This window comes from Colletes latitarsis, unplaced genomic scaffold (genome assembly GCF_051014445.1).
Source record: "Colletes latitarsis isolate SP2378_abdomen unplaced genomic scaffold, iyColLati1 scaffold0013, whole genome shotgun sequence".
In the NCBI taxonomy this organism is placed as follows: Eukaryota; Metazoa; Arthropoda; class Insecta; order Hymenoptera; family Colletidae; genus Colletes; species Colletes latitarsis.
In genome coordinates, this window is record NW_027488368.1 from 3,868,192 (window position 1) to 3,895,858 (window position 27,667).

A 27,667-nucleotide genomic window follows, 5' to 3' on the forward strand; every position below is an offset into this window, starting at 1 on the left:
TCCGCTTGGGATCACGTAGTAAAGTGGTACCACACTGAAGCAGTCCATTAAACCCGGTTTGTATCAATATTTCAGAGGATAACGCATGTTAGGTTTGGGTTAGGTCTAGGATTTGCCCTCATCAGGCTCATACTTTCGCATATTTCTCGTACTTCATGGCTAGATCCCGGGCTGTTTCTGGATTGTATCACGTAGTAATGTGGTACCACGCTGAAACAGTCACTTAAGCCTCGTTTCGATCAATATTTTAGAGGATAACGCAAGTTAGGTCTGGGATAGGTCTGGGATTCGCCCTCATCAGGCTCATACATTCGCGTTTTTCACATACTTGTTGAACTGATCCTGGGTTTTTTCTGGTTTGGATCACGTAGCAATGTGGAACCACACTGAAACAGTCGATTAAACCTGGTTTCGATCAATATTTTAGAGGATAACGCAAGTTTGGTCTGGGATAGGTCTGGGATTTGCCCTCATCAGGCTCATACTTTCGCGTTTTTCACATACTTGTTGAACAGACCCTGGGTTTTTTCTGGTTTGAGTCACGTAGTATCGTGGTACCACACTGAAACAGTCGATTAAACCTGGTTTCGCTCAATATTTTAGAAGATAACGCATGTTAGGTCTAGGTTAGGCCTGGGATTTGCCCTCATGAGGGTCATACTTTCGCAGTTTTAACATGCATGTTGACCTGATCGAGGGATTTTTCTGCTTTGGATCACGTAGTAAAGTGGTGCCACAACTAAAACAGTCAATTAAACCTGGTTTCGATCATTATTTTAGAGGATAACGCAGGTTAGGTCTGGGATAGGTCTGGGATTAGCCTTCATGTGACTCATACTTTCGCACACTTCTCATACTCGTTGACAAGATCCTGGGTTTTTTCTGGTTTGGATCACGTAGTAATGTGGTACCACACTGAAACAGTCGATTAAACCTGGTTTCGATTATTATTTTTGAGGATAACGCATGTTAGGTCTGGGATAGGTCTGGGATTTGCCCTCATCAGGCTCATACTTTCGCAGTTTTAACATGCATGTTGACCTGATCGAGGGTTTTTTCTGCATTGGATCACGTAGTAAAGTGGTACCACACTAAAACAGTCAATTAAACCTGGTTTCGATCAACATTTTAGAGGATTACGAAAGTTATGTCTAGTTTAGGCCTGGGATTTGCCCTCATCAGACTCATACTTTCGCATACTTCACATACTTGTTGAACAGATCCTGGGTTTTTTTCTGGTTTGGATCACGTAGTAATGTGGTACCACACTGAAACAGTCGATTAAACCTGGTTTCCATCAATATCTTAGAGGACAACGCAAGTTAGGTCTGGGATAGGTCTGGGATTTGCCCTCATCAGGCTCATACTTTCGCGTTTTTCACATACTTGTTGAACAGATCCTGTGTTTTTTTCTCGTTTGGATCACGTAGTAATGTGGTACCACACTGAAACAGTCGATTAAACATGGTTTCGATCAATATTTTGAGGATAACGCATGTTAGGTCTAGGTTAGGCCGAGGATTTTCACTCATCAGACTCATTCTTTCGCATTCTTCACATACTTGTTGTACGGATCCTGGGTTTTTACTGGTTTGGATCGCATAGTAATGTGGTACCACACTGAAACAGTCAATTAAACCTGGTTTCGATCAATATTTTACAGAATAATTCATGTTAGGTCTAGGTTTGGTCTGGGATTTGCTCTCATCAGGCTCATTCTTTCGCATATTTCTCATACTTGATGCCTAGATCCTGGGCTTTTTCTGGATTGCATCATGTAGTAATGAAGTACAAACTGAAACAGTCAATTAAACCTGGTTTCCAACAATATTTTAGAGGACAACGCATGTTAGGTCTACGTTAGGCCTGGGATTTGCTCTCGTCAGGGTCATACTTTCGCAGTTTTAACATACATGTTGACCTGATCGTGGGTTTTTTCCGCTTTGGATCACGTAGTAAAGTGGTACCACACTGAAACAGTCCATTAAACCTGGTTTGGATCAATATTTTAGAGGATAACGCATGTTAGGTCTAGGTTAGCCCTGGGATTTTCACTCATCAGACTCATACTTTCGCATTCTTCACATACTTGTTGAACGGATCCTGGGTTTTTTCTGGTTTGGATCAGGTAGTAGTGTGGTACCACACTGAAACTGTCCATTAAACCTGGTATCGATCAATATTTTTGTGGATAACGCATGTTAGGTCTAGGTTAGGCCGAGGATTTTCACTCATCAGACTCATACTTTCGCATTCTTCACATACTTGTTGAACGGATCCTGGGGTTTTACTGGATTTGATCACGTAGTAATGTGGTACCACACTGAAACAGTCAATTAAACCTGGTTTCGATCAATATTTTAGAGGATAACGCAAGTTAGGTCTAGGTTAGCCCTGGGATTTTCACTCATCAGACTCATACTTTCGCATTCTTCACATACTTGTTGAACGGATCCTGGGTTTTTTCTGGTTTGGTTCACGTAGTAATGTGGTACCACACTGAAACATTCTATTAAACCTGGTCTTCATAAATATTTTAGAGGATAACGCATGTTAGGTTTGGGTTAGGTCTAGGATTTGCCCTCATCAGGCTCATTCTTTCGCATATTTCTCATACTTGATGGCTAGATCCTGGGCTTTTTCTGGATTGCATCACGTAGTATTGTGGTACCACACTGAAACAGTCGATTAAATCAGGTTTCGATCAATATTTTTGAGGATAACGCATGTTAGGTCTAGGTTAGGCCTGGGATTTTCACTCATCAGACTCATACTTTCGCATACTTCACATACTTGTTGAACAGATCCTGGGTTTTTTTCTGGTTTGGATCACGTAGTAATGTGGTACCACACTGAAACAGTCGATTAAACCTGGTTTCCATCAATATCTTAGAGGACAACGCAAGTTAGGTCTGGGATAGGTCTGGGATTTGCCCTCATCAGGCTCATACTTTCGCGTTTTTCACATACTTGTTGAACAGATCCTGTGTTTTTTTCTCGTTTGGATCACGTAGTAATGTGGTACCACACTGAAACAGTCGATTAAACATGGTTTCGATCAATATTTTGAGGATAACGCATGTTAGGTCTAGGTTAGGCCGAGGATTTTCACTCATCAGACTCATTCTTTCGCATTCTTCACATACTTGTTGTACGGATCCTGGGTTTTTACTGGTTTGGATCACATAGTAATGTGGTACCACACTGAAACAGTCAATTAAACCTGGTTTCGATCAATATTTTACAGAATAATTCATGTTAGGTCTAGGTTTGGTCTGGGATTTGCTCTCATCAGGCTCATTCTTTCGCATATTTCTCATACTTGATGCCTAGATCCTGGGCTTTTTCTGGATTGCATCATGTAGTAATGAAGTACAAACTGAAACAGTCAATTAAACCTGGTTTCCAACAATATTTTAGAGGACAACGCATGTTAGGTCTACGTTAGGCCTGGGATTTGCTCTCGTCAGGGTCATACTTTCGCAGTTTTAACATACATGTTGACCTGATCGTGGGTTTTTTCCGCTTTGGATCACGTAGTAAAGTGGTACCACACTGAAACAGTCCATTAAACCTGGTTTGGATCAATATTTTAGAGGATAACGCATGTTAGGTCTAGGTTAGCCCTGGGATTTTCACTCATCAGACTCATACTTTCGCATTCTTCACATACTTGTTGAACGGATCCTGGGTTTTTTCTGGTTTGGATCAGGTAGTAGTGTGGTACCACACTGAAACTGTCCATTAAACCTGGTATCGATCAATATTTTTGTGGATAACGCATGTTAGGTCTAGGTTAGGCCGAGGATTTTCACTCATCAGACTCATACTTTCGCATTCTTCACATACTTGTTGAACGGATCCTGGGGTTTTACTGGATTTGATCACGTAGTAATGTGGTACCACACTGAAACAGTCAATTAAACCTGGTTTCGATCAATATTTTAGAGGATAACGCAAGTTAGGTCTAGGTTAGCCCTGGGATTTTCACTCATCAGACTCATACTTTCGCATTCTTCACATACTTGTTGAACGGATCCTGGGTTTTTTCTGGTTTGGTTCACGTAGTAATGTGGTACCACACTGAAACATTCTATTAAACCTGGTCTTCATAAATATTTTAGAGGATAACGCATGTTAGGTTTGGGTTAGGTCTAGGATTTGCCCTCATCAGGCTCATTCTTTCGCATATTTCTCATACTTGATGGCTAGATCCTGGGCTTTTTCTGGATTGCATCACGTAGTATTGTGGTACCACACTGAAAAAGTCGATTAAAGCAGGTTTCGATCAATATTTTTGAGGATAACGCATGTTAGGTCTAGGTTAGGCCTGGGATTTTCACTCATCAGACTCATACTTTCGCATTCTTCACATACTTGTTGAACGGATCTTGGGTTTCTCCTGGTGTGGATCACGTAGTAATGTGGTACCACACTGAAACAATCAATTAAACCTGGTCTTGATAAATATTTTAGAGGATGACGCCTGTTAGGTCTGGGTTAGGTCTAGGATTTGCCCTCATCAGGCTCATACTTTCGCATGTTTCTGATACTTCATGGCTGGATCCTGGGCTATTACTGGATTGGATCACGTAGTAATGTGGTACCACACTGAAACAGTCAATTAAACCTGGTTTCGATCAATATTTTAGAGAATAATTCATGTTAGGTCTGGGTTAGGTCTGGGATTTGCTCTCATCGGGCTCATTCTTTCGCATATCTCTCATACTTGATGGCTAGATCCTGGGCTTTGTCTGGATTGCATCACGTAGTAATGAAGTACAACACTGAAACAGTCAATTAAACCTGGTTTCGATCAATATTTTAGAGAATAACTCATGTTAGGTCTAGGTTAGGCCTGGGATTTGCCCACATCAGGGTCATACTTTCGCATTTTTCACATACTTGTTGAACAGATCCTGGGTTTTTTCTGGTTTGGATCGCGCAGTAATGTGGTACCACACTGAAACAGCCCACTCAACCTGGTTTCGATCAATATTTTAGAGGATAACGAAACTTATGTCTAGGTTAGGCCTGGGATTTGCCCTCATCAGACTCATGCTTTCGCATTTTTCACATACTTGTTGAACAGATCCTTGGTTTTTTCTGGTATGGATCACGTAGTAACGTGGTACCACACTGAAACATTCAGTTAAACCTGGTCTTAAGAAATATTTTTGAGGATAACGCATATTAGGTCTGGGTTAGGTCTAGGATTTGCCCTCATCAGGCTCATACTTTCGCATATTTATTATACTTCATGGATAGATCCTGGGCTATTTTCTGGTTTGGATCACATAGTAATGTGGTACCACACTGAAACAGTCGATTAAACCAGGTTTTGATTAATATTTTTGAGGATAACGCATGTTAGGTCTAGGTGAGGCCTGGGATTTTCACTCATCAGACTCATTCTTTCGCATTCTTCACATACTTGTTGAACGGATCCTGGGTTTTTTCTGGTTTGGATCACGTAGTAATGTGGGACCACACTGAAACAATCAATTAAACCTGGTCTTGATAAATATTTTAGAGGATAACGCATGTTAGGTCTGGGTTAGGTCTAGGATTTGCTCTCGTCAGGCTCATACTTTCGCATATTTCTCATACCTCATGGCTAGATCCTGGGCTGTTTCTGGTTTGGATCACGTAGTAATGTGGTACCACACTGAAACAGTCGATTAAACCCGGTTTCGATCAATATCTTCGAGGACAACGCAAGTTAGGTCTGGGATAGGTCTGGGATTTGCCCTCATCAGGGTCATACTTTCGCAGTTCTAACATACATGTTGACCTGATCGAGTGTTTTTTCTGCTTTGGATCACGTAGTAAAGTGGTACCACACTGAAACAGTCCATTAAACCTGGTTTGGATCAATATTTTAGAGGATAACGCATGTTAGGTCTAGGTTAGGGGTGGGATTTTCACTAATCAGTCTCATACTTTCGCATTCTTCACATACTTGTTGAACGGATCCTGGGTTTTTTCTGGTTTGGTTCACGTAGTAATGTGGGACCACACTGAAACAATCAATTAAACCTGGTTTGCATCAATATCTTAGAGGACAACGCAAGGTAGGTCTGGGATAGGTCTGGGATTTGCCCTCATCAGGGTCATACTTTCGCAGTTCTAACATACATGTTGACCTGATCGAGTGTTTTTTCTGGTTTGGGTCACGTAGTAATGTGGTACCACACTGAAACAGTCGATTAAACCAGGTTTCGATCAATATTTTTGAGGATAACGCATGTTAGGTCTAGGTTAGGCCTGGGATTTTCACGCATCATACTCATACTTTCGCATTCTTCACATACTTGTTGAACAGATCCTGCGTTTTTTCTGGTTTGGCTCAGGTAGTAGTGTGGTACCACACTGAAACTGTCCATTAAACCTGGTATCGATCAATATTTTTGTGGATAACGCATGTTAGGTCTAGGTTAGGCCGAGGATTTTCACTCATCAGACTCATACTTTCGCATTCTTCACATACTTGTTGAACGGATCCTGGGGTTTTACTGGATTTGATCACGTAGTAATGTGGTACCACACTGAAACAGTCAATTAAACCTGGTTTCGATCAATATTTTAGAGGATAACGCAAGTTAGGTCTAGGTTAGCCCTGGGATTTTCACTCATCAGACTCATACTTTCGCATTCTTCACATACTTGTTGAACGGATCCTGGGTTTTTTCTGGTTTGGTTCACGTAGTAATGTGGTACCACACTGAAACATTCTATTAAACCTGGTCTTCATAAATATTTTAGAGGATAACGCATGTTAGGTTTGGGTTAGGTCTAGGATTTGCCCTCATCAGGCTCATTCTTTCGCATATTTCTCATACTTGATGGCTAGATCCTGGGCTTTTTCTGGATTGCATCACGTAGTATTGTGGTACCACACTGAAACAGTCGATTAAATCAGGTTTCGATCAATATTTTTGAGGATAACGCATGTTAGGTCTAGGTTAGGCCTGGGATTTTCACTCATCAGACTCATACATTCGCATTCTTCACATACTTGTTGAACGGATCTTGGGTTTCTTCTGGTGTGGATCACGTAGTAATGTGGTACCACACTGAAACAATCAATTAAACCTGGTCTTGATAAATATTTTAGAGGATGACGCCTGTTAGGTCTGGGTTAGGTCTAGGATTTGCCCTCATCAGGCTCATACTTTCGCATATTTATTATACTTCATGGATAGATCCTGGGCTATTTTCTGGTTTGGATCACATAGTAATGTGGTACCACACTGAAACAGTCGATTAAACCAGGTTTTGATCAATATTTTTGAGGATAACGCATGTTAGGTCTAGGTGAGGCCTGGGATTTTCACTCATCAGACTCATTCTTTCGCATTCTTCACATACTTGTTGAACGGATCCTGGGTTTTTTCTGGTTTGGATCACGTAGTAATGTGGGACCACACTGAAACAATCAATTAAACCTGGTCTTGATAAATATTTTAGAGGATAACGCATGTTAGGTCTGGGTTAGGTCTAGGATTTGCTCTCGTCAGGCTCATACTTTCGCATATTTCTCATACCTCATGGCTAGATTCTGGGCTATTTCTGGATTGGATCACGTAGTAATGTGGTACCACATTGAAACAGTCAATTAAACCTGGTTTCGATCAATATTTTAGAGGATAACGCAAGTTAGGTCTGGGATAGGTCTGGGATTTGCCCTCACCAGGCTCATACTTTCGCGTTTTTCACATACTTGTTGAACAGATCCTACGTTTTTTTCTGGTTTGGATCACGTAGTCGTGTGGTACCACACTGAAACTGTCCATTAAACCTGGTTTCGATCAATATTTTTGAGGATGACGCATGTTAGGTCTAGGTTAGGCCGAGGATTTTCACTCATCAGACTCATACTTTCGCATTCTTCACATACTTGTTGAACGGATCCTGCGGTTTTACTGGATTTGATCACGTAGTAATGTGGTACCACATTGAAACAGTCAATTAAACCTGGTTTCGATCAATATTTTAGAGGATAACGCAAGTTAGGTCTGGGATAGGTCTGGGATTTGCCCTCACCAGGCTCATACTTTCGCGTTTTTCACATACTTGTTGAACAGATCCTACGTTTTTTTCTGGTTTGGATCACGTAGTCGTGTGGTACCACACTGAAACTGTCCATTAAACCTGGTTTCGATCAATATTTTTGAGGATGACGCATGTTAGGTCTAGGTTAGGCCGAGGATTTTCACTCATCAGACTCATACTTTCGCATTCTTCACATACTTGTTGAACGGATCCTGGGTTTTTTCTGGTTTGGATCACGTAGTAATGTGGGACCACACTGAAACAATCAATTAAACCTGGTCTTGATAAATATTTTAGAGGATAACGCATGTTAGGTCTGGGTTAGGTCTAGGATTTGCTTTCGTCAGGCTCATACTTTCGCATATTTCTCATACCTCATGGCTAGATCCTGGGCTATTTCTGGATTGGATCACGTAGTAATGTGGCACCACACTGAAACAGTCAATTAAACCTGGTTTCGATCAATATTTTAGAGAATAATTCATGTTAGGTCTAGGTTTGGTCTGGGATTTGCTCTCATCAGGCTCATTCTTTCGCATATTTCTCATACTTGATGCCTAGATCCTGGGCTTTTTCTGGAATGCATCATGTAGTAATGAAGTACAACACTGAAACAGTCAATTAAACCTGGTTTCCATCATTATTTTAGAGGACAACGCATGTCAGGTCTACGTTAGGCCTGGGATTTGCTCTCGTCAGGGTCATACTTTCGCAGTTTTAACATACATGTTGACCTGATCGTGGGTTTTTTCCGCTTTGGATCACGTAGTAAAGTGGTACCACACTGAAACAGTCCATTAAACCTGGTTTGGATCAATATTTTAGAGGATAACGCATGTTAGGTCTAGGTTAGCCCTGGGATTTTCACTCATCAGACTCATACTTTCGCATTCTTCACATACTTGTTGAACTGATCCTGGGTTTTTTCTGGTTTGGCTCACGTAGTAATGTGGTACCACACTGAATCATTCAATTAAACCTGGTCTTCATAAATATTTTAGAGGATAACGCATGTTAGGTTTGGGTTAGGTCTAGGATTTGTCCTCATCAGGCTCATACATTCGCATATTTCTCATACTTCATGGCTAGATCCTGGGCTGTTTCTGGATTGTATCACGCAGTAATGTGGTACCACGCTGAAACAGTCAATTAAACCTGGTTTCGATCAATATTTTAGAGGATAACGCAAGTTAGGTCTGGGATAGGTCTGGGATTCGCCCTCATCAGGCTCATACTTTCGCGTTTTTCACATACTTGTTGAACTGATCCTGGGTTTTTTCTGGTTTGGATCACGTAGTAATGTGGTACCACACTGAAACAGTCGATTAAACCCGGTTTCGATCAATATTTTAGAGGATAACGCAAGTTAAGTCTGGGATAGGTCTGGGATTTGACCTCATCAGACTCATACTTTCGCACACTTCACATACTCGTTGAACAGATCCTGGGTTATTTTCTGGTTTGGATCACATAGTAATGTGGTACCACACTGAAACAGTAGATTTAACCAGGTTTCGATCAACATTTTAGAGGATAACGCATGTTAGGTCTAGGTTAGGCCTGGGATTTTCACTCATCAGACTCATACTTTCGCATTCTTCACATACTTGTTGAACTGATGCTGGGTTTTTTCTGGTTTGGCTCACGTAGTAATGTGGTACCACACTGAATCATTCAATTAAACCTGGTCTTCATAAATATTTTAGAGGATAACGCATGTTAGGTCTAGCTTAGGTCTGGGATTTGTTCTCATCAGGCTCATTCTTTCGCATATTTCTCATACTTGATGGCTAGATCCTGGGCTTTTTCTGGATTGCATTTACGTAGTAATGAAGTACAACACTGAAACAGTCAATTAAACCTGGTTTGCATCAATATCTTAGAGGACAACGCAAGTTAGGTCAGGGATAGGTCTGGGATTTGCCCTCATCAGGGTCATACTTTCGCAGTTCTAACATACCTGTTGACCTGATCGAGTGTTTTTTCTGCTTTGGATCACGTAGTAAAGTGGTACCACACTGAAACAGTCCATTAAACCTGGTTTGGATCAATATTTTAGAGGATAACGCAAGTTTGGTCTGGGATAGGTCTGGGATTTGCCCTCGTCAGGCTCATACTTTCGCGTTTTTCACATACTTGTTGATCAGATCCTGGGTTTTTTCTGGTTTGGGTCACGTAGTAATGTGGTACCACACTGAAACAGTCGATTAAACCAGGTTTCGATCAATATTTTTGAGGATAACGCATGTTAGGTCTAGGTTAGGCCTGGGATTTTCACGCATCAGACTCATACTTTCGCATTCTTCACATACTTGTTGAACGGATCCTGGGTTTTTTCTGGTATGGATCACGTAGTAATGTGGTACCACACTGAAACATTCAGTTAGCCCTGGTCTTGATAAATATTTTTGAGAATAACGCATATTAGGTCTGGGTTAGGTCTAGGATTTACCCTCATCAGGCTCATACTTTCGCATATTTATTATACTTCATGGATAGATCCTGGGCTATTTTCTGGTTTGGATCACATAGTAATGTGGTACCACACTGAAACAGTCGATTAAACCAGGTTTCGATCAATATTTTTGAGGATAACGCATGTTAGGTCTAGGTGAGGCCTGGGATTTGCCCACATCAGGGTCATACTTTCGCATTTTTCACATACTTGTTGAACAGACCTCTACGTTTTTTTCTGGTTTGGATCACGTAGTAATATGGTACCACACTGAAGCAGTCCATTAAACCTGGTTTCGATCGATATTTTAGAAGATAACGCATGTTAGGTCTAGGTTAGGCCTGGGATTTGCCCACATCAGGGTCATACTTTCGCATTTTTCACATACTTGTTGAACAGATCCTGGGTTTTCTCTGGTTTGGATCGCGCAGTAATGTGGTACCACACTGAAACATTCAGTTAAACCTGGTCTTGAAAAATATTTTTGAGAATAACGCATATTAGGTCTGGGTTAGGTCTAGGATTTGCCCTCATCAGGCTCATACTTTCGCGTTTTTCACATACTTGTTGAACAGATCCTACGTTTTTTTCTGGTTTGGATCACGTAGTCGTGTGGTACCACACTGAAACTGTCCATTAAACCTGGTTTCGATCAATATTTTTGAGGATGACGCATGTTAGGTCTAGGTTAGGCCGAGGATTTTCACTCATCAGACTCATACTTTCGCATTCTTCACATACTTGTTGAACGGATCCTGGGGTTTTACTGGATTTGATCACGTAGTAATGTGGTACCACACTGAAACAGTCAATTAAACCTGGTTTCGTTCAATATTTTAGAGGATAACGCAAGTTAGGTCTGGGATAGGTCTAGGATTTGCCCTCATCAGGCTCATTCTTTCGCATATTTCTCACACTTGAAGGCTAGATCCTGGGCTTTTTCTGGATTGCATCACGTAGTATTGTGGTACCACACTGAAACAGTCGATTAAACCAGGTTTCGATCAATATTTTTGAGGATAACGCATGTTAGGTCTAGGTTAGGCCTGGGATTTTCACTCATCAGACTCATACTTTCGCAATCTTCACATACTTGTTGAACGGATCTTGGGTTTTTTCTGGTGTGGATCACGTAGTAATGTGGTACCACACTGAAACAATCAACTAAACCTGGTCTTGATAAATATTTGAGAGGATAACGCATGTTAGGTCTGGGTTAGGTCTAGGATTTGCCCTCATCAGGCTCATACTTTCGCATATTTCTGATACTTCATGGCTGGATCCTGGGCTATTACTGGATTGGATCACGTAGTAATGTGGTACCACACTGAAACAGTCAATTAAACCTGGTTTCGATCAATATTTTAGAGAATAATTCATGTTAGGACTGGGTTAGGTCTGGGATTTGCTCTCATCGGGCTCATTCTTTCGCATATCTCTCATACTTGATGGCTAGATCCTGGGCTTTTTCTGGATTGCATCACGTAGTAATGAAGTACAACACTGAAACAGTCAATTAAACCTGGTTTCGATCAATATTTTAGAGAATAATTCATGTTAGGTCTAGGTTAGGCCTGGGATTTGCCCACATCAGGGTTATACTTTCGCATTTTTCACATACTTGTTGAACAGATCCTGGGTTTTCTCTGGTTTGGATCGCGCAGTAATGTGGTACCACACTGAAACATTCAGTTAAACCTGGTCTTGAAAAATATTTTTGAGAATAACGCATATTAGGTCTGGGTTAGGTCTAGGATTTGCCCTCATCAGGCTCATACTTTCGCACATTTATTATACTTCATGGATAGATCCTGGGCTATTTTCTGGTTTGGATCACATAGTAATGTGGTACCACACTGAAACAGTCGATTAAACCAGGTTTCGATCAATATTTTTGAGGATAACTCATGTTAGGTCTAGGTTAGGCCTGGGATTTGCCCACATCAGGGTCATACTTTCGCATTTTTCACATACTTGTTGAACAGATCCTGGGTTTTCTCTGGTTTGGATCGCGCAGTAATGTGGTACCACACTGAGACTGTCCATTAAACCTGGTCTCGATCAATATTTTTGAGGATGACGCATGTTAGGTCTAGGTTAGGCCGAGGATTTTCACTCATCAGACTCATACTTTCGCATTCTTCACATACTTGTTGAACGGATCCTGGGGTTTTACTGGATTTGATCACGTAGTAATGTGGTACCACACTGAAACAGTCAATTAAACCTGGTTTCGATCAATATTTTAGAGGATAACGCAAGTTAGGTCTGGGATAGGTCTAGGATTTGCCCTCATCAGGCTCATTCTTTCGCATATTTCTCACACTTGAAGGCTAGATCCTGGGCTTTTTCTGGATTGCATCACGTAGTATTGTGGTACCACACTGAAACAGTCGATTAAACCAGGTTTCGATCAATATTTTTGAGGATAACGCATGTTAGGTCTAGGTGAGGCCTGGGATTTTCACTCATCAGACTCATTCTTTCGCATTCTTCACATACTTGTTGAACGGATCCTGGGTTTTTTCTGGTTTGGATCACGTAGTAATGTGGGACCACACTGAAACAATCAATTAAACCTGGTCTTGATAAATATTTTAGAGGATAACGCATGTTAGGTCTGGGTTAGGTCTAGGATTTGCTCTCGTCAGGCTCATACTTTCGCATATTTCTCATACCTCATGGCTAGATTCTGGGCTATTTCTGGATTGGATCACGTAGTAATGTGGTACCACATTGAAACAGTCAATTAAACCTGGTTTCGATCAATATTTTAGAGGATAACGCAAGTTAGGTCTGGGATAGGTCTGGGATTTGCCCTCACCAGGCTCATACTTTCGCGTTTTTCACATACTTGTTGAACAGATCCTACGTTTTTTTCTGGTTTGGATCACGTAGTCGTGTGGTACCACACTGAAACTGTCCATTAAACCTGGTTTCGATCAACATTTTTGAGGATGACGCATGTTAGGTCTAGGTTAGGCCGAGGATTTTCACTCATCAGACTCATACTTTCGCATTCTTCACATACTTGTTGAACGGATCCTGCGGTTTTACTGGATTTGATCACGTAGTAATGTGGTACCACATTGAAACAGTCAATTAAACCTGGTTTCGATCAATATTTTAGAGGATAACGCAAGTTAGGTCTGGGATAGGTCTGGGATTTGCCCTCACCAGGCTCATACTTTCGCGTTTTTCACATACTTGTTGAACAGATCCTACGTTTTTTTCTGGTTTGGATCACGTAGTCGTGTGGTACCACACTGAAACTGTCCATTAAACCTGGTTTCGATCAATATTTTTGAGGATGACGCATGTTAGGTCTAGGTTAGGCCGAGGATTTTCACTCATCAGACTCATACTTTCGCATTCTTCACATACTTGTTGAACGGATCCTGGGTTTTTTCTGGTTTGGATCACGTAGTAATGTGGGACCACACTGAAACAATCAATTAAACCTGGTCATGATAAATATTTTAGAGGATAACGCATGTTAGGTCTGGGTTAGGTCTAGGATTTGCTTTCGTCAGGCTCATACTTTCGCATATTTCTCATACCTCATGGCTAGATCCTGGGCTATTTCTGGATTGGATCACGTAGTAATGTGGCACCACACTGAAACAGTCAATTAAACCTGGTTTCGATCAATATTTTAGAGAATAATTCATGTTAGGTCTAGGTTTGGTCTGGGATTTGCTCTCATCAGGCTCATTCTTTCGCATATTTCTCATACTTGATGCCTAGATCCTGGGCTTTTTCTGGAATGCATCATGTAGTAATGAAGTACAACACTGAAACAGTCAATTAAACCTGGTTTCCATCATTATTTTAGAGGACAACGCATGTTAGGTCTACGTTAGGCCTGGGATTTGCTCTCGTCAGGGTCATACTTTCGCAGTTTTAACATACATGTTGACCTGATCGTGGGTTTTTTCCGCTTTGGATCACGTAGTAAAGTGGTACCACACTGAAACAGTCCATTAAACCTGGTTTGGATCAATATTTTAGAGGATAACGCATGTTAGGTCTAGGTTAGCCCTGGGATTTTCACTCATCAGACTCATACTTTCGCATTCTTCACATACTTGTTGAACTGATCCTGGGTTTTTTCTGGTTTGGCTCACGTAGTAATGTGGTACCACACTGAATCATTCAATTAAACCTGGTCTTCATAAATATTTTAGAGGATAACGCATGTTAGGTTTGGGTTAGGTCTAGGATTTGTCCTCATCAGGCTCATACATTCGCATATTTCTCATACTTCATGGCTAGATCCTGGGCTGTTTCTGGATTGTATCACGCAGTAATGTGGTACCACGCTGAAACAGTCAATTAAACCTGGTTTCGATCAATATTTTAGAGGATAACGCAAGTTAGGTCTGGGATAGGTCTGGGATTCGCCCTCATCAGGCTCATACTTTCGCGTTTTTCACATACTTGTTGAACTGATCCTGGGTTTTTTCTGGTTTGGATCACGTAGTAATGTGGTACCACACTGAAACAGTCGATTAAACCCGGTTTCGATCAATATTTTAGAGGATAACGCAAGTTAAGTCTGGGATAGGTCTGGGATTTGACCTCATCAGACTCATACTTTCGCACACTTCACATACTCGTTGAACAGATCCTGGGTTATTTTCTGGTTTGGATCACATAGTAATGTGGTACCACACTGAAACAGTAGATTTAACCAGGTTTCGATCAACATTTTAGAGGATAACGCATGTTAGGTCTAGGTTAGGCCTGGGATTTTCACTCATCAGACTCATACTTTCGCATTCTTCACATACTTGTTGAACTGATCCTGGGTTTTTTCTGGTTTGGCTCACGTAGTAATGTGGTACCACACTGAATCATTCAATTAAACCTGGTCTTCATAAATATTTTAGAGGATAACGCATGTTAGGTCTAGCTTAGGTCTGGGATTTGTTCTCATCAGGCTCATTCTTTCGCATATTTCTCATACTTGATGGCTAGATCCTGGGCTTTTTCTGGATTGCATTTACGTAGTAATGAAGTACAACACTGAAACAGTCAATTAAACCTGGTTTGCATCAATATCTTAGAGGACAACGCAAGTTAGGTCAGGGATAGGTCTGGGATTTGCCCTCATCAGGGTCATACTTTCGCAGTTCTAACATACATGTTGACCTGATCGAGTGTTTTTTCTGCTTTGGATCACGTAGTAAAGTGGTACCACACTGAAACAGTCCATTAAACCCGGTTTGGATCAATATTTTAGAGGATAACGCAAGTTTGGTCTGGGATAGGTCTGGGATTTGCCCTCGTCAGGCTCATACTTTCGCGTTTTTCACATACTTGTTGATCAGATCCTGGGTTTTTTCTGGTTTGGGTCACGTAGTAATGTGGTACCACACTGAAACAGTCGATTAAACCAGGTTTCGATCAATATTTTTGAGGATAACGCATGTTAGGTCTAGGTTAGGCCTGGGATTTTCACGCATCAGACTCATACTTTCGCATTCTTCACATACTTGTTGAACGGATCCTGGGTTTTTTCTGGTATGGATCACGTAGTAATGTGGTACCACACTGAAACATTCAGTTAGCCCTGGTCTTGATAAATATTTTTGAGGATAACGCATGTTAGGTCTGGGTTAGGTCTAGGATTTGCCCTCATCAGGCTCATACTTTCGCATATTTATTATACTTCATGGCTGGATCCTGGGCTATTACTGGATTGGATCACATAGTAATGTGGTACCACACTGAAACAGTCAATTAAACCTGGTTTCGATCAATATTTTAGAGAATAATTCATGTTAGGTCTGGGTTAGGTCTGGGATTTGCTCCCATCGGGCTCATTCTTTCGCATATCTCTCATACTTGATGGCTAGATCCTGGGCTTTTTCTGGATTGCATCACGTAGTAATGAAGTACAACACTGAAACAGTCAATTAAACCTGGTTTCGATCAATATTTTAGAGAATAATTCATGTTAGGTCTAGGTTAGGCCTGGGATTTGCCCACATCTGGGTCATACTTTCGCATTTTTCACATACTTGTTGAACAGATCCTGGGTTTTCTCTGGTTTGGATCGCGCAGTAATGTGGTACCACACTGAAACATTCAGTTAAACCTGGTCTTGAAAAATATTTTTGAGAATAACGCATATTAGGTCTGGGTTAGGTCTAGGATTTACCCTCATCAGGCTCATACTTTCGCATATTTATTATACTTCATGGATAGATCCTGGGCTATTTTCTGGTTTGGATCACATAGTAATGTGGTACCACACTGAAACAGTCGATTAAACCAGGTTTCGATCAATATTTTTGAGGATAACGCATGTTAGGTCTAGGTTAGGCCTGGGATTTGCCCACATCAGGGTCATACTTTCGCATTTTTCACATACTTGTTGAACAGATCCTGGGTTTTCTCTGGTTTGGATCGCGCAGTAATGTGGTACCACACTGAAACATTCAGTTAAACCTGGTCTTGAAAAATATTTTTGAGAATAACGCATATTAGGTCTGGGTTAGGTCTAGGATTTGCCCTCATCAGGCTCATACTTTCGCGTTTTTCACATACTTGTTGAACAGATCCTACGTTTTTTTCTGGTTTGGATCACGTAGTCGTGTGGTACCACACTGAAACTGTCCATTAAACCTGGTTTCGATCAATATTTTTGAGGATGACGCATGTTAGGTCTAGGTTAGGCCGAGGATTTTCACTCATCAGACTCATACTTTCGCATTCTTCACATACTTGTTGAACGGATCCTGGGGTTTTACTGGATTTGATCACGTAGTAATGTGGTACCACACTGAAACAGTCAATTAAACCTGGTTTCGTTCAATATTTTAGAGGATAACGCAAGTTAGGTCTGGGATAGGTCTAGGATTTGCCCTCATCAGGCTCATTCTTTCGCATATTTCTCACACTTGAAGGCTAGATCCTGGGCTTTTTCTGGATTGCATCACGTAGTATTGTGGTACCACACTGAAACAGTCGATTAAACCAGGTTTCGATCAATATTTTTGAGGATAACGCATGTTAGGTCTAGGTTAGGCCTGGGATTTTCACTCATCAGACTCATACTTTCGCAATCTTCACATACTTGTTGAACGGATCTTGGGTTTTTTCTGGTGTGGATCACGTAGTAATGTGGTACCACACTGAAACAATCAACTAAACCTGGTCTTGATAAATATTTGAGAGGATAACGCATGTTAGGTCTGGGTTAGGTCTAGGATTTGCCCTCATCAGGCTCATACTTTCGCATATTTCTGATACTTCATGGCTGGATCCTGGGCTATTACTGGATTGGATCACGTAGTAATGTGGTACCACACTGAAACAGTCAATTAAACCTGGTTTCGATCAATATTTTAGAGAATAATTCATGTTAGGACTGGGTTAGGTCTGGGATTTGCTCTCATCGGGCTCATTCTTTCGCATATCTCTCATACTTGATGGCTAGATCCTGGGCTTTTTCTGGATTGCATCACGTAGTAATGAAGTACAACACTGAAACAGTCAATTAAACCTGGTTTCGATCAATATTTTAGAGAATAATTCATGTTAGGTCTAGGTTAGGCCTGGGATTTGCCCACATCAGGGTTATACTTTCGCATTTTTCACATACTTGTTGAACAGATCCTGGGTTTTCTCTGGTTTGGATCGCGCAGTAATGTGGTACCACACTGAAACATTCAGTTAAACCTGGTCTTGAAAAATATTTTTGAGAATAACGCATATTAGGTCTGGGTTAGGTCTAGGATTTGCCCTCATCAGGCTCATACTTTCGCATATTTATTATACTTCATGGATAGATCCTGGGCTATTTTCTGGTTTGGATCACATAGTAATGTGGTACCACACTGAAACAGTCGATTAAACCAGGTTTCGATCAATATTTTTGAGGATAACTCATGTTAGGTCTAGGTTAGGCCTGGGATTTGCCCACATCAGGGTCATACTTTCGCATTTTTCACATACTTGTTGAACAGATCCTGGGTTTTCTCTGGTTTGGATCGCGCAGTAATGTGGTACCACACTGAAACTGTCCATTAAACCTGGTTTCGATCAATATTTTTGAGGATGACGCATGTTAGGTCTAGGTTAGGCCGAGGATTTTCACTCATCAGACTCATACTTTCGCATTCTTCACATACTTGTTGAACGGATCCTGGGGTTTTACTGGATTTGATCACGTAGTAATGTGGTACCACACTGAAACAGTCAATTAAACCTGGTTTCGATCAATATTTTAGAGGATAACGCAAGTTAGGTCTGGGATAGGTCTAGGATTTGCCCTCATCAGGCTCATTCTTTCGCATATTTCTCACACTTGAAGGCTAGATCCTGGGCTTTTTCTGGATTGCATCACGTAGTATTGTGGTACCACACTGAAACAGTCGATTAAACCAGGTTTCGATCAATATTTTTGAGGATAACGCATGTTAGGTCTAGTTTAGGCCTGGGATTTTCACTCATCAGACTCATACTTTCGCATTCTTCATATACTTGTTGAACGGATCTCGGGTTTTTTCTGGTGTGGATGACGTAGTAATGTGGTACCACACTGAAACAATCAATTAAACCTGGTCTTGATAAATATTTTAGAGGATAACGCATGTTAGGTCTGGGTTAGGTCTAGGATTTGCCCTCATCAGGCTCATACTTTCGCATATTTCTGATACTTCATGGCTGGATCCTGGGCTATTACTGGATTGGATCACGTAGTAATGTGGTACCACACTGAAACAGTCAATTAAACCTGGTTTCGATCAATATTTTAGAGAATAACGCATGTTAGGTCTGGGGTAGGTCTAGGATTTGCTCTCGTCAGGCTCATACTTTCGCATATTTCTCATTCCTCATGGCTAGATCCTGGGCTATTTCTGGATTGGATCACGTAGTAATGTGGTACCACATTGAAACAGTCAATTAAACCTGGTTTCGATCAATATTTTAGAGGATAACGCAAGTTAGGTCTGGGATAGGTCTGGGATTTGCCCTCATCAGGCTCATACTTTCGCGTTTTTCACATACTTGTTGAACAGATCCTACGTTTTTTTCTGGTTTGGATCACGTAGTCGTGTGGTACCACACTGAAACTGTCCATTAAACCTGGTTTCGGTCAATATTTTTGAGGATGACGCATGTTAGGTCTAGGTTAGGCCGAGGATTTTCACTCATCAGACTCATACTTTCGCATTCTTCACATACTTGTTGAACGGATCCTGGGGTTTTACTGGATTTGATCATGTAGTAATGTGGTACCACACTGAAACAGTCAATTAAACCTGGTCTCGATCAATATTTTAGAGGATAACGCAAGTTAGGTCTGGGATAGGTCTAGGATTTGCCCTCATCAGGCTCATTCTTTCGCATATTTCTCATACTTGAAGGCTAGATCCTGGGCATTTTCTGGATTGCATCCCGTAGTATTGTGGTACCACACTGAAACAGTCGATTAAACCAGGTTTCGATCAATATTTTTGAGGATAACGCATGTTAGGTCTAGTTTAGGCCTGGGATTTTCACTCATCAGACTCATACTTTCGCATTCTTCACATACTTGTTGAACGGATCTTGGGTTTTTTCTGGTGTGGATGACGCAGTAATGTGGTACCACACTGAAACAATCAATTTAACCTGGTCTTGATAAATATTTTAGAGTATAACGCATGTTAGGTCTGGGTTAGGTCTAGGATTTGCTTTCGTCAGGCTCATACTTTCGCATATTTCTCATACCTCATGGCTAGATCCTGGGCTATTTCTGGATTGGATCACGTAGTAATGTGGCACCACACTGAAACTGTCCATTAAACCTGGTTTCGATCAATATTTTTGAGTATGACGCATGTTAGGTCTAGGTTAGGCCGAGGATTTTCACTCATCAGACTCATACTTTCGCATTCTTCACATACTTGTTGTACGGATCCTGGGTTTTTACTGGTTTGGATCACATAGTAATGTGGTACCACACTGAAACAGTCAATTAAACCTGGTTTCGATCAATATTTTAGAGAATAATTCATGTTAGGTCTAGGTTTGGTCTGGGATTTGCTCTCATCAGGCTCATTCTTTCGCATATTTCTCATACTTGATGCCTAGATCCTGGGCTTTTTCTGGATTGCATCATGTAGTAATGTGGCACCACACTGAAACAGTCAATTAAACCTGGTTTCCATCAATATTTTAGAGGACAACGCATGTTAGGTCTACGTTAGGCCTGGGATTTGCTCTCGTCAGGGTCATACTTTCGCAGTTTTAACATACATGTTGACCTGATCGTGGGTTTTTCCGCTTTGGATCACGTAGTAAAGTGGTACCACACTGAAACAGTCCATTAAACCTGGTTTGGATCAATATTTTACAGGATAACGCATGTTAGGTCTAGGTTAGCCCTGGGATTTTCACTCATCAGACTCATACTTTCGCATTCTTCACATACTTGTTGAACGGATCCTGGGTTTTTTCTGGTTTGGTTCACGTAGTAATGTGGTACCACACTGAATCATTCAATTAAACCTGGTCTTCATAAATATTTTAGAGGATAACACATGTTAGGTTTGGGTTAGGTCTAGGATTTGTCCTCATCAGGCTAATACATTCGCATATTTCTCATACTTCATGGCTAGATCCTGGGCTGTTTCTGGATTGTATCACGCAGTAATGTGGTACCACGCTGAAACAGTCAATTAAACCTGGTTTCGATCAATATTTTAGAGGATAACGCAAGTTAGGTCTGGGATTCGCCCTCATCAGGCTCATACTTTCGCGTTTTTCACATACTTGTTGAACTGATCCTGGGTTTTTTCTGGTCTGGATCACGTAGTAATGTGGTACCACACTGAAACAGTCGATTAAACCCGGTTTCGATCAACATTTTAGAGGATAACGCATGTTAGGTCTAGGTTAGGCCTGGGATTTTCACTCATCAGACACATACTTTCGCATTCTTCACATACTTGTTGAACGGATCCTGGGTTTTTTCTGGTTTGGATCACGTAGTAATGTGGGACCACACTGAAACAGTCAATTAAACCTGGTTTCGATCAATATTTTAGAGAATAATTCATGTTAGGTCTAGCTTAGGTCTGGGATTTGTTCTCATCAGGCTCATTCTTTCGCATATTTCTCATACTTGATGGCTAGATCCTGGGCTGTTTCTGGATTGCATTTACGTAGTAATGAAGTACAACACTGAAACAGTCAATTAAACCTGGTTTGCATCAATATCTTAGAGGACAACGCAAGTTAGGTCAGGGATAGGTCTGGGATTTGCCCTCATCAGGGTCATACTTTCGCAGTTCTAACATACATGTTCACCTGATCGAGTGTTTTTTCTGCTTTGGATCACGTAGTAAAGAGGTACCACACTGAAACAGTCCATTAAACCCGGTTTGGATCAATATTTTAGAGGATAACGCCTGTTAGGTCTAGGTTAGGGGTGGGATTTTCACTCATCAGACTCATACTTTCGCATTCTTCACATACTTGTTGAACGGATCCTGGGTTTTTTCTGGTTTGGATCACGTAGTAATGTGGGACCAAACTGATACAGTCGATTAAACCTGGTTTCGATCAATATTTTAGAGGATAACGCAAGTTTGGTCTGGGATAGGTCTGGGATTTGCCCTCGTCAGGCTCATACTTTCGCGTTTTTCACATACTTGTTGAACAGATCCTGGGTTTTTTCTGGTTTGGGTCACGTAGTAATGTGGTACCACACTGAAACAGTCGATTAAACCAGGTTTCGATCAATATTTTTGAGGATAACGCATGTTAGGTCTAGGTTAGGCCTGGGATTTTCACGCATCAGACTCATACTTTCGCATTCTTCACATACTTGTTGAACGGATCCTGGGTTTTTTCTGGTATGGATCACGTAGTAATGTGGTACCACACTGAAACATTCAGTTAGCCCTGGTCTTGATAAATATTTTTGAGGATAACGCATGTTAGGTCTGGGTTAGGTCAAGGATTTGCCCTCATCAGGCTCATACTTTCGCATATTTATTATACTTCATGGCTGGATCCTGGGCTATTACTGGATTGGATCACATAGTAATGTGGTACCACACTGAAACAGTCAATTAAACCTGGTTTCGATCAATATTTTAGAGAATAATTCATGTTAGGTCTGGGTTAGGTCTGGGATTTGCTCCCATCGGGCTCATTCTTTCGCATATCTCTCATACTTGATGGCTAGATCCTGGGCTTTTTCTGGATTGCATCACGTAGTAATGAAGTACAACACTGAAACAGTCAATTAAACCTGGTTTCGATCAATATTTTAGAGAATAATTCATGTTAGGTCTAGGTTAGGCCTGGGATTTGCCCACATCTGGGTCATACTTTCGCATTTTTCACATACTTGTTGAACAGATTCTGGGTTTTCTCTGGTTTGGATCGCGCAGTAATGTGGTACCACACTGAAACATTCAGTTAAACCTGGTCTTGAAAAATATTTTTGAGAATAACGCATATTAGGTCTGGGTTAGGTCTAGGATTTACCCTCATCAGGCTCATACTTTCGCATATTTATTATACTTCATGGATAGATCCTGGGCTATTTTCTGGTTTGGATCACATAGTAATGTGGTACCACACTGAAACAGTCGATTAAACCAGGTTTCGATCAATATTTTTGAGGATAACGCATGTTAGGTCTAGGTGAGGCCTGGGATTTGCCCACATCAGGGTCATAATTTCGCATTTTTCACATACTTGTTGAACAGACCTCTACGTTTTTTTCTGGTTTGGATCACGTAGTAATATGGTACCACACTGAAGCAGTCCATTAAACCTGGTTTCGATCGATATTTTAGAAGATAACGCATGTTAGGTCTAGGTTAGGCCTGGGATTTGCCCACATCAGGGTCATACTTTCGCATTTTTCACATACTTGTTGAACAGATCCTGGGGTTTTACTGGATTTGATCACGTAGTAATGTGGTACCACACTGAAACAGTCAATTAAACCTGGTTTCGTTCAATATTTTAGAGGATAACGCAAGTTAGGTCTGGGATAGGTCTAGGATTTGCCCTCATCAGGCTCATTCTTTCGCATATTTCTCACACTTGAAGGCTAGATCCTGGGCTTTTTCTGGATTGCATCACGTAGTATTGTGGTACCACACTGAAACAGTCGATTAAACCAGGTTTCGATCAATATTTTTGAGGATAACGCATGTTAGGTCTAGGTTAGGCCTGGGATTTTCACTCATCAGACTCATACTTTCGCATTCTTCACATACTTGTTGAACGGATCTTGGGTTTTTTCTGGTTTGGATCGCGCAGTAATGTGGTACCACACTGAAACATTCAGTTAAACCTGGTCTTGAAAAATATTTTTGAGAATAACGCATATTAGGTCTGGGTTAGGTCTAGGATTTGCCCTCATCAGGCTCATACTTTCGCGTTTTTCACATACTTGTTGAACAGATCCTACGTTTTTTTCTGGTTTGGATCACGTAGTCGTGTGGTACCACACTGAAACTGTCCATTAAACCTGGTTTCGATCAATATTTTTGAGGATGACGCATGTTAGGTCTAGGTTAGGCCGAGGATTTTCACTCATCAGACTCATACTTTCGCATTCTTCACATACTTGTTGAACGGATCCTGGGGTTTTACTGGATTTGATCACGTAGTAATGTGGTACCACACTGAAACAGTCAATTAAACCTGGTTTCGTTCAATATTTTAGAGGATAACGCAAGTTAGGTCTGGGATAGGTCTAGGATTTGCCCTCATCAGGCTCATTCTTTCGCATATTTCTCACACTTGAAGGCTAGATCCTGGGCTTTTTCTGGATTGCATCACGTAGTATTGTGGTACCACACTGAAACAGTCGATTAAACCAGGTTTCGATCAATATTTTTGAGGATAACGCATGTTAGGTCTAGGTTAGGCCTGGGATTTTCACTCATCAGACTCATACTTTCGCATTCTTCACATACTTGTTGAACGGATCTTGGGTTTTTTCTGGTGTGGATCACGTAGTAATGTGGTACCACACTGAAACAATCAATTAAACCTGGTCTTGATAAATATTTGAGAGGATAACGCATGTTAGGTCTGGGTTAGGTCTAGGATTTGCCCTCATCAGGCTCATACTTTCGCATATTTCTGATACTTCATGGCTGGATCCTGGGCTATTACTGGATTGGATCACGTAGTAATGTGGTACCACACTGAAACAGTCAATTAAACCTGGTTTCGATCAATATTTTAGAGAATAATTCATGTTAGGACTGGGTTAGGTCTGGGATTTGCTCTCATCGGGCTCATTCTTTCGCATATCTCTCATACTTGATGGCTAGATCCTGGGCTTTTTCTGGATTGCATCACGTAGTAATGAAGTACAACACTGAAACAGTCAATTAAACCTGGTTTCGATCAATATTTTAGAGAATAATTCATGTTAGGTCTAGGTTAGGCCTGGGATTTGCCCACATCAGGGTCATACTTTCGCATTTTTCACATACTTGTTGAACAGATCCTGGGTTTTCTCTGGTTTGGATCGCGCAGTAATGTGGTACCACACTGAAACATTCAGTTAAACCTGGTCTTGAAAAATATTTTTGAGAATAACGCATATTAGGTCTGGGTTAGGTCTAGGATTTGCCCTCATCAGGCTCATACTTTCGCATATTTATTATACTTCATGGATAGATCCTGGGCTATTTTCTGGTTTGGATCACATAGTAATGTGGTACCACACTGAAACAGTCGATTAAACCAGGTTTCGATCAATATTTTTGAGGATAACGCATGTTAGGTCTAGGTGAGGCCTGGGATTTGCCCACATCAGGGTCATACTTTCGTATTTTTCACATACTTGTTGAACAGACCCTACGTTTTTTTCTGGTTTGGATCACGTAGTCGTGTGGTACCACACTGAAACTGTCCATTAAACCTGGTTTCGATCAATATTTTAGAGAATAACTCATGTTAGGTCTAGGTTAGGCCTGGGATTTGCCCACATCAGGGTCATACTTTCGCATTTTTCACATACTTGTTGAACAGATCCTGGGTTTTCTCTGGTTTGGATCGCGCAGTAATGTGGTACCACACTGAAACATTCAGTTAAACCTGGTCTTGAAAAATATTTTTGAGAATAACGCATATTAGGTCTGGGTTAGGTCTAGGATTTGCCCTCATCAGGCTCATACTTTCGCGTTTTTCACATACTTGTTGAACAGATCCTACGTTTTTTTCTGGTTCGGATCACGTAGTCGTGTGGTACCACACTGAAACTGTCCATTAAACCTGGTTTCGATCAATATTTTTGAGGATAACGCATGTTAGGTCTAGGTTAGGCCGAGGATTTTCACTCATCAGACTCATACTTTCGCATTCTTCACATACTTGTTGAACGGATCCTGGGGTTTTACTGGATTTGATCACGTAATAATGTGGTACCACACTGAAACAGTCAATTAAACCTGGTTTCGATCAATATTTTAGAGGATAACGCAAGTTTGGTCTGGGATAGGTCTAGGATTTGCCCTCATCAGGCTCATTCCTTCGCATATTTCTCATACTTGATGGCTAGATCCTGGGCTTTTTCTGGATTGCATCACGTAGTATTGTGGTACCACACTGAAACAGTCGATTAAACCAGGTTTCGATCAATATTTTTGAGGATAACGCATGTTAGGTCTAGGTTAGGCCTGGGATTTTCACTCATCAGACCCATACTTTCGCATTCTTCACATACTTGTTGAACGGATCTTGGGTTTTTTCTGGTGTGGATGACGTAGTAATGTGGTACCACACTGAAACAATCAATTAAACCTGGTCTTGATAAATATTTTAGAGGATAACGCATGTTAGGTCTGGGTTAGGTCTAGGATTTGCTTTCGTCAGGCTCATACTTTCGCATATTTCTCATACCTCATGGCTAGATCCTGGGCTATTTCTGGATTGGATCACGTAGTAATGTGGCACCACACTGAAACAGTCAATTAAAACCGGTTTCGATGAATATTTTAGAGGATAACGCAAGTTAGGTCTGGGATAGCTCTGGGATTTGCCCACATCAGGCTCATACTTTCGCGTTTTTCACATACTTGTTGAACAGACCCTACGTTTTTTTCTGGTTTGGATCACGTAGTCGTGTGGTACCACACTGAAACTGTCCATTAAACCTGGTTTCGATCAATATTTTAGAGAATAACTCATGTTAGGTCTAGGTTAGGCCTGGGATTTGCCCACATCAGGGTCATACTTTCGCATTTTTCACATACTTGTTGAACCGATCCTGCGTTTTTTTCTGGTTTGGATCACGTAGTAGTGTGGTACCACACTGAAACTGTCCATTAAACCTGGTTTCGATCAATATTTTTGAGGATAACGCATGTTAGGTCTAGGTTAGGCCGAGGATTTTCACTCATCAGACTCATACTTTCGCATTCTTCACATACTTGTTGAACGGATCCTGGGGTTTTACTGGATTTGATCACGTAATAATGTGGTACCACACTGAAACAGTCAATTACACCTGGTTTCGATCAATATTTTAGAGGATAACGCAAGTTTGGTCTGGGATAGGTCTAGGATTTGCCCTCATCAGGCTCATTCCTTCGCATATTTCTCATACTTGATGGCTAGATCCTGGGCTTTTTCTGGATTGCATCACGTAGTATTGTGGTACCGCACTGAAACAGTTGATTAAACCAGGTTTCGATCAATATTTTTGAGGATAACGCATGTTAGGTCTAGGTTAGGCCTGGGATTTTCACTCATCAGACTCATACTTTCGCATTCTTCACATACTTGTCGAACGGATCTTGGGTTTTTTCTGGTGTGGATCACGTAGTAATGTTGTACCACACTGAAACAATCAATTAAACCTGGTCTTGATAAATATTTTAGAGGATAACGCATGTTAGGTCTGGGTTAGGTCTAGGATTTGCCCTCATCAGGCTCATACTTTCGCATATTTCTCATACTTCATGGCTGGATCCTGGGCTATTACTGGATTGGATCACGTAGTAATGTGGTACCACACTGAAACAGTCAATTAAACCTGGTTTCGATCAATATTTTAGAGAATAATTCATGTTAGGTCTGGGTTAGGTCTGGGATTTGCTCTCATCAGGCTCATTCTTTCGCATAGCTCTCATACTTGATGGCTAGATCCTGGGCTTTTTCTGGATTGCATCTCGT